General features: G+C 44.8%; 1 protein-coding gene and 1 long non-coding RNA gene across 9 annotated transcripts in view; one reads left to right on the plus strand and one right to left on the minus strand.

The window, feature by feature from the left end:
• Window positions 1-12,999, minus strand: part of BCAS3 (BCAS3 microtubule associated cell migration factor) — a 364,136-nt gene that overhangs the window by 39,053 nt on the left and 312,084 nt on the right. The gene's annotated exons all lie outside the window — the stretch shown is intronic.
• On the plus strand, window positions 3,523-4,728 carry LOC136021880 (uncharacterized). Its single transcript, XR_010615932.1, has 2 exons — window positions 3,523-3,790; window positions 4,082-4,728. It is a non-coding gene; the product is annotated as an uncharacterized LOC136021880 (long non-coding RNA).

Here is a 12,999-nt window from a genome sequence, read left to right on the forward strand (position 1 = left end):
AGATGCTTGTGGTGAACTGCAGAGAGCCAAAGACCTTATACGATACCCAGTACTTACATCTACACTTAATTAGGACTGAAACTGCAGACATGAGACCTCAACATGTGGTATTCACATGTGGGCTCAAAAATACTGTCAAAGCCTGTTTTCTTATGGATAAAATGCTGAGGATATGATACAGAGGGAAAGTCTGGAGATGCCTGATCGACAACCCCAGCTGTCTGTGTAATGACACACTGTGCTCTACCAACTCAAACGCAGGGGCTGCTCCAGCGCCTGTTCGCGCAGATGCCAAGGTTTGCCCTTGCACCCGGTGCAAGCCAGACGACTACAGAGAGGTCCCGAGACGTCTGTTGTATGTACTGATTGAGCAGTTAAACCTAAACAAGAAGAAATCTGAAATTCAGATGTTAGTGTCAAAACTAATAGGAAGCAGGATGCAGCTATAATGCAAATACAGTGGTCCAAATTCTGGTCTCAGTTACGACCCAGCGAGTCCAATAGGAGCACAGGGAAAATGCATTCTGTTACACATTAATGAAGAATTTTGTCTCGTAGACTTAAAAATAAACTTGCAACTTTTTTTGACCCTATGTAAAATCCCAGCATCATTTTCTCCAGCAATAGGCACTGGACAGAACTGCTTGTTATCCTGATATTACTTGACTTCAGAGTTGCCTACAAGAGTGTCAGGATCTACTGGTGAAATCCCACCAAAACCAACAGGACTTATGCCAAGGCATTCAGTGAAGGCAGGGTTTCACCTCAAACCTTTAAAGGAATATGATTAAAACACAAAGAAATGCTTTCCTACAGACATTTTAAACAGATTTTAAAGAAGGTACCTAACCCAGAACGCAAATGCGTGGATGTCATCTTCATATTGCATATAAACAAGCCATCATGACTCCCATTTCTACAACACCACAGTGAGCTGGAAAAGGTCTCTGCGAACAAAACCAGAGACATCTGCAAATCGGATTGAAAATCTTTCTTTTTTTCTTTTTTTTTTCTTTTTTTTAAACAAAATGATTAAAAGTTGAAGAAACACTTCCATATGGAAGAATCTTACCCCAACAGGTCACCACAAAGACACTTCAAACACAATAAAACAGGAAGTGCTAAAAAAAGCATAGCAGCTCACAAAAACCCCCACAACCTTTTCCACAGAAAAAATATATGTCACCCTGCGTAGAAAAACCATTTGGCAGTGTAATGTGTCTTTAATCTGCTCAATTTGCTTATTATAGTAAAGGGTTAGAGGAATTTTCAAGCAGTGGCCAAAAATACTACAATGATATCCTCCCCTCAAAAAGTACACTTACTCAAAGTGAATGAACTTCTTCAACTCAAGTATTTCAAAGCTGAAAGTAAGCCCACCAAAAACAATGTTCCTGTCCAGGAAGGATGGTTTAAGTGCCCAAACCCAGGACCAGCAATCAGCCGTCCACACCGGACTGTGCCAGGCACCCGCTCTGCTCCCCTGGCAGCCCTGCAGTGCTCATGGTGCTGAGGAGCAAACACCCAGCTGAGCTTTTCATGTGCCTGTTACTGGACTTTAGAAGGGCAGATGCACTTTGAGGCACCGTGGAAATAAAATATCCTGGTATTCCTCAACTCTAATCCTAATGGCTGTGCACATGGGGCCGGGAGCGGAGCACTCCGGAGCATGGGCACTGCTGGCATCAGAGCCAAACCCAGGATTACCTGACGTCAGAAACAAATCAAGTGTTGAGCCTATTGATCTGCCCAATTGCTTATGAGGTTTGAGAGCCTTTAAAAACTAAGATAATAGTTACATGAGATGCATACAACCCAGAAATACCACCTCTGAATACACATGCTCCTTTTGTGCTACCCTAATACAAACAGGGCACAGGGCTATTTTAGTTAACATGACTCCTGATCTTTACTGACTCAAGTATTTGGTCATGTTAAACCTGGTAATTTATCAAAATGCTATGTCAATTTTCCAGGTTATCTACAATTAGAAAACTCTGCATGTGACCAACTTGCAACTGCCTATGGCATGGATGGGAACAGCACCGAATGGGGGGAAAGCCAGCAGCATCTCTCCTCCTGGCTGCCAGCATTACAGAGATGCCTGGAGGAGGCCAACAAGGATAATCAGAGGAAAATTTAAGGAAATCAAGGCTGTCTGCTCTTGATATTTAATATCCATGAGTTAAAGACAGAAAGGTGCAAAAAGCTTAATAGCATTTGTGGCTGAAATTAAAACTTTAAAAGAAACTTATAGTGAACAGTAACGTATGCAATGACATCTGGGACTGTAATCAGCAAACTGCTTTCAAGAGCTGCCAAAGCAAACAGCCAAATAACAAATCCACTTTACAGATCATCAATCTGGTCGTGCACTTGCCAAGGTAAATAGTACAAGGCTGAAGTTTGCTTTGCAAACCAGTGAGCTGGGAGTTTAGCAAGGCCTGCTTCCAGGACAGCAATGCTGGGGCAGGGTCCTCCTAGGGCTGGCGTAGAGAAAAGTTCAACAATCCATATTCAACCAGTGACTTGGGGTGTGTCGAAAGATGAAATATAACCAACATTAGGGATTAAACAGATTAAAAGAGACTCAGGTGATGTTCATCAGTCAGTTCACGATGATGACTATTAACGCTGGTACAACTCAAACACAAACCCTCAGATAAAGCAGAGTTTACTGCAACGCTGCTTTGCAGATTGGGCAACATTTCATGGGAACTCCAAACCTAAGACTGAAAAAAATTAGTAGGAAATGAACCTTCTTTTATTTTCAAATGAGATAAAATCTGGCTCCAAGAACCATATTTTACATTTTAGGGAAGAGGATATAAAACATCAAACAGTGATTCTTTTTTTTTTTTCATTATGAATGCAAGAAAGATAATTTATGGCGGCTGCAAAACATTTATTTAAGAAGTAAAGCCTTTATGTTCTGTATACAATTTATAGGGTTGTAAAAGAAAGAAGTGAAACAACTGCAGCCATAACATGCACATTTATGAATAATAATTATAAGTCCGTTTTGTTAAACACAACTTCTGCTTCAGGGTTCACTCTTCAGTTGATTGGGAAGTCCTCAAGTGCAACCTCAGATTTATTTAACATTACACTCTTGGCTACATAGAAAAATGGGAGTTCAAGACGAAACTGCTCGGCGGTGTATGTCAAGAGCTGAACAGAACAATGGCATGATGCATAGCCAGTGTTTTTCAAGCAGCGAGAGACGTCCTATTCCTGGTGGAAACTGCCTCAGCTCTATCTTCAAGGGCAAATATTTGATTTGCTGCAGTCAGGTGGGTGTGTTGCGACATGGAGAGGGCAGAGCCTCTGGCCAGGCCACACCACGTATGGCTTTGCATTCCCTCACCTCAGGGCTAGACAGAAATGGACCCTTTCCCTTATTGCAACCGAAACCCCATTGCTTAAGTGCTGTGTTGATAAACATAAACCAAATGTGATGAAATTGGCCCAATATTTACAGCAAGAAAGGTGACTATTGCACACAGTATAAGCACAGCTGTAATGTGATGTGGATGCACAGGCTGGGGCTATGCATGCATGTGTGTGCAGGCACTTAAATGCATGGTACCCCCCTTTTTTTTGGCGTTAGTCATTTATCCTGCAGAACAGCATGCAGCAGTGCTCAGCACTAAAGTGTGCAGGTGATACATCTATTCATTGCTCAAGAACCTGTAACAGACTTGCCTCCAACCACATCCAGGCTCCATACCCTAAAGCAGTCCCAGCAATGCACCGGGCGGTTTGATCAGTCACCTGCTTTTTAGTTACGGTAAGTACCTCAAGCAGTTACTCTAAGATTTTAGCTAATCAAACCATGATGAAGCATGGGAACAATTTAGAGCTGTAGTTGGAAATAAGTAAGTGGATCCCCCACAGGCACAAAATATTCTGATGACGAATCTTTCATGCTAATCAACAGGTCCTGCATCCGTAATGAGTTCAGTCTCACGAATGTCCGTACAGTGGGGCCAAGTTCCCAGTGGGTATTTATGGCACAGCCTGCTTCGAAGGGCTCAGCCCTCCTCTCCAGATATGGCATTTTCCTCTTTTTCTCCTGCAGACTGCTCTGCTGCAGACTCCGAAGAGCACGCTGCCTTCTGCACAAGCAAACGCTACCCTTCCACGCTGGCCACCATGATGCTGACCTAGGTCTGTCCGGCGACCACTGACCCGCCATCCACCTCTGTCCCTTCCTTAGTCTCCAGCTCTAACGCTGACCCTCAGCTTCCCTCGCTGACACTGGGTTTTACTCGTATGCGTATTTTCTATTTTTGGGAAGTTTTCCCGTCTACTTCTGTTACACTGAAAAAAGTCAGCATCTGGTATCACAATACAAACAGATACGGCTAAACACTGAGCTTTCAGAGGCTTGGCAGGATCCCTGATCCGCACTGTGAGGAGCTGCCGGTGGCCAAATACACTGATAAAAAGGATGTGTAACTCCTCAACACTATCCATGATGGAAACAACTGCAGCTCTCACTGGAGGTCAGGACGCACACGAAAACAAGCCTACATGTGTAGCAGATTACAACAAACACATGGCCAAGATGGACTCGACAGATCAAATGTTGGAATCATATGATGACACATGGAAAAGTGGAGTTTAGCAGGGAAAAAAGCAACCGAGAGCCCATATGTTCAATTAGCAAGATACAAAGCTTTTGTTGTATACCAAAAATAGCAAATAAAAGTCTGTTGTCAGTTTCGGATGTCCAGATGTGTTTCATTTCCAGCTTCACATCTGAACGTGTGGACCTGCCTGAAGATGAAAGAGAGGAAAGTGTGGCAATGGCTGAAGGGTATAATTACATCAAAACTCTTCCTTCCAAACAATGGGCGATTACGCTCCCCCGCACCTTACGCAGCCCAGCCTGGGGCCGGCTGCTCAGCCTTCAGCCAGCTTTTACCTGCTCCCCTGCTAGGGACGGCACCTTAGCGGAGATGTTACCTCATGAACATAATTTCTCCTCACGCCGACAGTCACAGGCTGCCTCTCCCGTGGGCCATCAGCTCAACTGCCCTGGATGAAATGATATTCCCATGCGTGCCACAGGCCATGAGTGGAAATTCTCAGGGACCAATTAAGGAAAGGCTCCGTGCTGGTGGTTCCTTTGAAATATCCCATCTTTTCAAAGAATCATAAGAGGATGAGGATTTGTACCTCCAGATCAGACTCACAAAGGGCAGAAGTGAATGCCAAGTCATGAGAATAACAACAGCTACCTGGCGAGAGACTGTATAAAGAAAACACCAGTCTATAACCAATAAACACAAGTTACTTAGGTAGCACTCAAGCAAAACCAGATGGTCTCATCTACTGCAGGTTTCCCCTCTCTTTTCTCATTCTCCCCCCCCCTCATTGTTTTTGAATTAAATTATGTTCAAACAAGGAACATTTGCCAATGATGCGACTTCCCAGACAAGGCTTCAGGTGTGCTACCCCGCCTGACACACTGCCTGATCGAGGCAGGAGTTTATTCACCCAGGAGCGGTGGAACTGGGAATACCACTGACAGTGGTGCAGCATGTACCCTTAGCAGAGCACTTGGCTGAGGCTTCTCCTGGTGGCCACCACCACCACCATCTCCAAGCCCACACCTCCCAAGCAGCAATGCATTTATCCTCCAGGCATGGCTGTGGGCAGTATTATTATCTTTCATTCACAACTGGAAAAACTGAAACACGCAGAGATTAAGTTACATGCCAAGGATCACCCAAGAAGCCTGTGGCTGAGCTGGGATTAGACCTTCGAGCTCCCCAGTCCTTGCCCAGCTCTTAACCACAACACCATCCTTCCTGAATGCTTTTATGTAGTTATATTTATCTTTATGTAGGGTCATCTTGGCTCCCATTATAAAAAGCACATATGGTTTCCAGTCCTCAAATTGCCTGGGTAAGGGTTAAATATTCAAATATAATGTTATTCCTGGCATTTTATGGAAAAGTTTCTCAGTGCCGATTCCAAAATCCCATGGCTATTTAGGAGCTGCTGCTTTGTATCACTGATACTTATAAGCAGGCTTGTCACTTCCATGCCTGTGAATTGATAAAAATGAAGCACTTTCTCCAAAGGATTAAAATTAGGCTAAAGAATTTGGCTACACATTTGCATTTGCTAATGTTCTAATATGAATTTAATGATCATTTAACAGGTATCAACAGAATTACAGGAAGAAGGAAAGCCAGTGAATGCTGCTGCCATAACCTATGCACGCCCAGCTTAATCCCACGAGCTCACATTCCTTGTGTTAAAGTGCCTTTATCACAAATTCTCAAACCATAAACCCCCTCCAGACTGCAGTGAACAGCTGTAGTACACGAAAGGTTAAATGACACTAATCGCCACCAAACATAAACAAGCACCTCTTACCACCATCATCCCATTGGCGCTGCTGCAAAAATTAGTACTAAAAGAAATCCAAATGGCAAAGCCACTCGCCCCAGTCTGTACTTAGGGGTCTATTCTGGGCATTGCCTCCACCTGGGTGTGTGGTTAAGCACTTTATTCCTGATTCAGCTAAACCACTTTGCCTCACAGTCCCTTTGGTTGCCTCCAGACCATTCGAGTAACCACCCTGCAGTCCCAAAAGAGGGGCAGTCAGCTCTCACCCACATGCAGGGGTGCAGCACACAGGTATGCTGGCCAAAGCATGATGGTGGTATAGGCAGTGGTTTTTACACTCTGATGTGCATCTGAGCAACCTAATTCTTCCTGTGTTACCTACAGCACGTTGCACTGCTGTGTGTAAAGACCAGAAAGAAGAAGAAAAAGGAAGATTTACTATCACAGTCTATCTCCTAGGTTAGTAATGATTGATGGACTCTGTGCCTGTATTTGATTTTTGTTTCCACTCTGTGTAATGCATAAAGGAATAAGAGGAGTAATACATCTTGCTCCCAGAAAGCGGCAGACAAGCAAACCCACGCTGGGGTGTTACGGCCAGCACCGTGCACCGCAGACGTGGGACTCACCTGGCATTGCCAAGGAACGGGAGCTCCCTGCATCACCCAAGCAGCCACAGTAAAACTCCGAGACCCTGCTGCGTCCCCATCAAATAGCAAACTGCAGCCCCAGGGAGTTTTCGTTACATGTCATCATGGTTTTCAGCTCCTTTAGAAAGGATGTGCAATGATGGCTGCCTGCACTGTTTGGAGGGTACTGATAACCACACCACATACGAAGGAAAGCTCAGTGTTTCCACCTCAGCTAGACCACGTGCAGGTCTAAGATACCATGTTGTATCTGCAACTGTTCACTTCATTATTTTTGAACAGATCAGCCACAAGATCCATCCAGCCAAAACAAGAAGGAGAGAACACATTCCACAGACTGAAGGCAGTTGGATGAAAAACCTTCCTGCACTCATTAAATATTGTGTCAGACATTCACCAGGCACCACGCTTTTTAAGGATCTGTCTGTTTACTCCATCATTACTAATATTCACGATACATTTAAAGTAAATAGGTTAAGAAAGCATTTGATCTCATTACTATGTAGTGCAGAATCCCGGTAGACTGAATTTCCTGGTAGAGTGAACTATTCTGAGATTTCTTGAAATCTTGACTCATTCTCTTCTATTCCAGTGCTAACATCAGCGCTGCTCTGGTGAAACCAAACTGCTGTTGGGAACAAAAAAGTCAGTGTGATTTACTTAATAACCTAATAGCTGTGGCCCAAATTCAGCAGAGGTCCAGCAACTTACTGCGACAGTGCTATGTGCCTTGCTGACTCCAGGAGCCAAAGCCTCAGCCAGTGCCACAGGTTGGCTCAGAGAGGTGCTGGATGCTACATCCCTGGGAACATTCAAGGCCAGGTTGGATGGGGCTCTTGAGCAACCTGATCTAGTTGAAGGTGTCCCTGCTCTCCTTGCTCATGTAGGGGGGTTGGATGAGATGACCAGTAAATGTCCCTTCCAACCCTAACTATTTTGTGCCTCTATGATCACTCATGGAGACTGCCTGGCTCTTTGAATAAAACCCCTGCAAAGGCACTTGAGTTTAGCAGTAGCTGCAGGAACATCCGTTCTGGTCCCGAAGTCCATTTGTAAAACTGACACAGCTGTGTACTTCTCAACCCTTCCCTTCGTCCCTCATCACCATCCCTCTGCTGCAGCACACCACATGCTCTGGTCTCCACATACATGTGTTAAGGAAACATGCTCTACTTGGTCTACAAGAAGGTGGAAAAAAGCCCCCTCAAGGCACAAACACCAAAATCTTCCAGCAGCAGAGCTGACGGGAAATGAACCATGGGGCTGGAAGGAGAAGGCAGGGTCAGGGAAGGGCTGGGAGCCTCTTAAACTGGCTTTGCTGCAGGATAAGATGCTCATGTAACTACACCCTTATTAGTGTTATTTTTTTAAAGCTGGATCATTTCACAGATCTGCTTTACAAACATGTCATAAATGAGATCTGCTGCAGTGGAACAGTTCTATGTGCCTACAGCTGGAGCCTGAATGGAGCTGTGCTAATTTAGGCCAGCTGAAGACCTGAGCCTGTTATTACCCTAAACTTCACTTTACCAGTCTGATGGGGACAGAAAGTCCTAACTGCCCATGCACTATTCTTCCCTCAAACCCTGTCTAGCAGATTAATTTTCTAAAGACTAGAAAAACAATTAAACAAGCCCCCTAGCCCCCCACGTCATCCTTCTAACTTCAGGTTTCATTTCAAAACATTTGGAAAACTTCCAGATCTTAAAAGTTTTGCCTAAAATTAGAAAGTATGTTCTGCAACTGATTTTAAAGATGTTTTACTTACTCATTCTACTATTACCACAACCGCTCTTTTAAAACTGAACCCTGAGATACTTCTTGCCATTCAGCCCCTATCAAGGGAGGCACCTGCACTTCTCAGCTGTCCTCCATGCAGGTTGCGATGCTCTGGTAGGGAAATGCTGGTAACTACATAAAGGGATTACCTGGCACTGATTAACAGGGTGGCAGGAGAGCCCTTTGGCTTCTTCAAAACCTAAAGGCTTGAGGAGAGGAGTGGGCCTGGCATCCCTGCAACCCTTTCTTCCCACTGAAAACAGGGCAGAGAGGCAGCAATAATGGGAGCTGGGAGCGGCAGTGTCACTGCTGGCTCTGCCCCACAAACACGGCCCAGTGCGATCCCACAGCCCACAGCACTGCTGCCTTGGGACCAGGCAGGTCCCTTCTCACGTACAGACCCCTGCAGAGGAGGAAGAGATGACAAATAATGCACACAGCCTATATGGTAAAGGCCTCTGTATTTTCTCTCTGGAAAAGGCACAACCGCAGCTCCTGTCTCTGCTACAGCATCTGAAGCGCAGCCTCAGGCAGGTCACTTCAGCTCAGAAGCTGGTTTACAGCTGTCTCAGCTGTACAGACAGTTAATACCTCCTCGCACTGAAAAGCATAATTCACTAATGCCTATAAAACAGTTGGTGCTTTCCACATGCAAGTGTTAGGAGGAGGCGGGGTGTTGCTGCTCTTTCAAGGAAATGTTCTGCGGCAATTACATTGTGAGAGACACCCCGGCTTTGCCAAATGACAATATTAGGAAAGTATGTAGACAAAAGCCAAAAGAGAAAACTTTTTTAATTATAATTTTGGCACTTAAGCAATAATTCACATTTACAAGTCTCTGTGTAAGTTCCTCATGTTCCTGCCAATGGATGCACAGGGCTTTGAGCTGCAGGCTCGAAGGAGTTAGAGCTTGGAACGGGGCTGGAACCCTCATCATTTATCCTTCTGGGTATGTGAGATGTACCTCCCATTCCACAAAAGGAGAAAAATGAGATGGAGAGGGCAGAAAAGTCCCGTCTCTCCCATAGGATAGTGGAGTAAGTGAGTGATGGAGTCAGGCATTGGACGGGGCTCCCTGCACTGGGCTCTGGGGCTTCCTTGCAGGACTCTTGCTCCCTGCCTGCTCACGTGCCTTTCCCCATCAATGTGAAAACTGGCCCTGAAGTATTTACTAACCTTGTTTTTTCCAGCCTTCCTGTTCATACCCTGGCAGCTGTTGGTCCAATGCTTAATATGTTTCTAAAGACATTCTAGTATTTATAGGTGCCATGGTATTTCTATGGGATTGAGTAGGCTTCCACTGGGAGACTCCCATCAGCTGCAATGGGAAGCAGCACTGTATTTGTAGGAAAAGCAGGAATGTAACCAGAGAGGAGAGCCTGAATCACAGCTGGTATCTCTGCTACCCACCCAAGATGCCTTCACCCACCATAGCAGCAAGTTTTACTGCTTTGCAACACAGGATTTTTTGACACTTTCTGCATAAATAATTTATTATGGAGGCAGATTAAAGTTACAAGGCATTAAATCTTGCACTTTCAGCCTCACACAAGTTTTCAGTACTGCTGGGCCTAGGGCTTGTTTTGAGTAGCCCGGAGGGGGGAAAAATCCACAGTGCTCCCCTGATATACGTTAAAGTAAGCTGCTTTTTATTTCAATTTGGAAAAGTTAAGTAAAGCAAACCCTCAGATCTAAGCTACAGGATTGAAGGAAGAGGTCACAAGGAGAGGAGGAAATTCAACAGTATCCACATGAATGACTTAATTTTGGTTTCTAAACCCATATCTGATTAACGAAAGACTTCCATTTTCATCTAGTGACTACATTAAATATAATCAGACGTCAATTACAGGGAAAAAACAATAATTACTGTTTCTATCCGTTGAAGCCATCACTTCCAAGCCATGTGGCAGTGACCTTTTTACAACATCTATATAATTTGCCATTTTGAGGCAGCAAGAGCCGAGGAGCCTTCCTTGGACATATTGCTTGACACTGTGCTGGTGGATCACTCCACTTGCATGAGGAGCTGAAGGACACCATAGAATCAACCAGGTTAGAAAAGACCTTTGAGATCATCAAGTCCAACTGTTACCCCAGGACTGCCAAGGCCACCACTAAACCATGTCACTATGGGCCTTATCTACACAGTTGTTGAACACTTCCAGGGATGGTGATTCTACCACTACTTCTTTATGTCCTTGAGCACCAATATATTACAGTATTAGCACAAAACTCTGGCCAGTTCCTTTCAAAGCCACCAAGCATCTTTTTTTCCCCCTTTCTCTCTGGAGCACCCAGGGAGCTCTCTGCACTCTCAAGAGTAAGGCAGAGATTTCTGGTCCAAGTTCAGACTCATGACACAGTGGTCTGACTGATGTGAAATATAAGCACTTGTCACCAAAGCCATCCTTTGGGAAGCTGTTTCAACACTTTGTTTTTGTGCTTAATAAGATCCCTTTCAGAACTAATGTTATCCGTGAAGAATCAGGATGGAGCTAAGTTTCTTCAGCGATGACTAACAAACCAAAAACCAAGTGGGGATGCCATAAAAGACCAAAATGTCACTAGTACAAATGCATGGACTAACAGAAATACATTCTAAGAGAAACAATTCTACTGCTGGGGGGATGATATTTTGTAAACTACTTTGATGAACTTCACACCAAGACACTTGGGAGCTGGATTTCTCCCAGGGGCCATTTTGCTGAGCTGCACCACATGATGAGAAGCGACAATGGAAAATCATCATCTTCTTGGTGGCTCTTCAGCAATTTCTGAAACGTGAGTTAGAGTTGCAATCCACTTCCCAAACGTGTTCAAAACACCAACCAACCAAACCCAGCCAGACCACAGAACAGTCTTCAAGTTTGCATTCCGAAAGGCTTTTCACAGCTGTCGTGAGATGGCACTTTTGTTTGTGAACCCAGCAGAGACACCAAACCCAGAGCAATGACACAGAAATAGGATTTCAGGCTGTTTCTCCCTTCTAAAAACGGTCCCTGCAGACTCGGGTGAGAGGCAGGCTGGACCCCCTACCTGCTCCCTGCACCAACAAAGCCATCCTGTGCTCCACGCCATCAATGCAGCGCTCTTTCATGAACTCCAAATTCACTTATTTTAATAAAACATGCTACTCGAGCCATCTGACATTTATTATGCTTAAGCAACATAAAATGGAAAAGAAACATCTATGACCAGAAACAACCCTTCAACTCACTTTTATTGCCAAGGTTCTGATTTTTTCCCCCCCTTTCTTTTTGCTAATAACAGTGCTTCACCTTGCCTGCTGCAATATTGCAGGAAATTCCCTGAAAGAAACTCTAATGTGGATCGCAGCTGTGCAGTTTAAAGCTGAGCAAGCCTTTAATTTCAGGGGTTCAGGCCAGACCAAATGTTCCTGTGCCTCCAGTTGCAACACTGCACTTTCCTGCTCCTTTAGTGTGCTTTGTTAGCAGAAAGAATGCATGAAAACATGCTCTGGAAAATCCTGTAGCACCGATGTGATGCTGTGGGATGTTAAACCTCGCTCATCAGGGCAGTCCTGCTGCCTGATCTAGGAGCCTGGCTGGCATGGGCAGGTGAGCAGAGAAGCTGTGTCTTTAACATTGCAACCCTTTGCCTGTGCCCATATATCACTGCTCCATGCTGCGGTGGCTTTTCTGCCTGCTGCTCAAATTTGTCCAATTAGACACGGCCCCACAGGGTGGAATTCAGTGTGAAATGTGTCTACTGATGTCTGCAAATTAACCAACACAGACATGCTGCTTTAAGGCCTGCAAGTGACAGGCAGAAAAATGCCTGCTCAGGACAAAAGCAGGAGGACCGGCTGTGTAAAAGCCCGGATCAGCCTGTTAAGGGATTCCCAGACTCAGCTAGGTAAAGTGTGTGAGCCGCCGCGGCACTTCGCACCTCAAGCTGTGCTGTCTCACACCACTGACCCCTCCATGGCGACATAAGTCTCAAGAAGAAGCCAGGATTATCTGCCTAAGAGTCTTACATGTGTCATGTAAGGTCAGGTGCCAACTGCAATGTAAATTAGTAGTTAAGAGTATTGGTAGCTAGACAGATGCTGGGAGCCTCAATTAGAAAGAAAAGTCAGATTATAAGTAATTAAGAGACACAAAAAATGCTCCAGGGGCTAAATACCTAAACTGCCTCCAGTGTGGTTTTTTTTCCAATAAAGCCCACATTCCTGAGCTCT

Source organism: Lathamus discolor, chromosome 14 (genome assembly GCF_037157495.1).
Source record: "Lathamus discolor isolate bLatDis1 chromosome 14, bLatDis1.hap1, whole genome shotgun sequence".
Taxonomy (NCBI): Eukaryota; Metazoa; Chordata; class Aves; order Psittaciformes; family Psittacidae; genus Lathamus; species Lathamus discolor.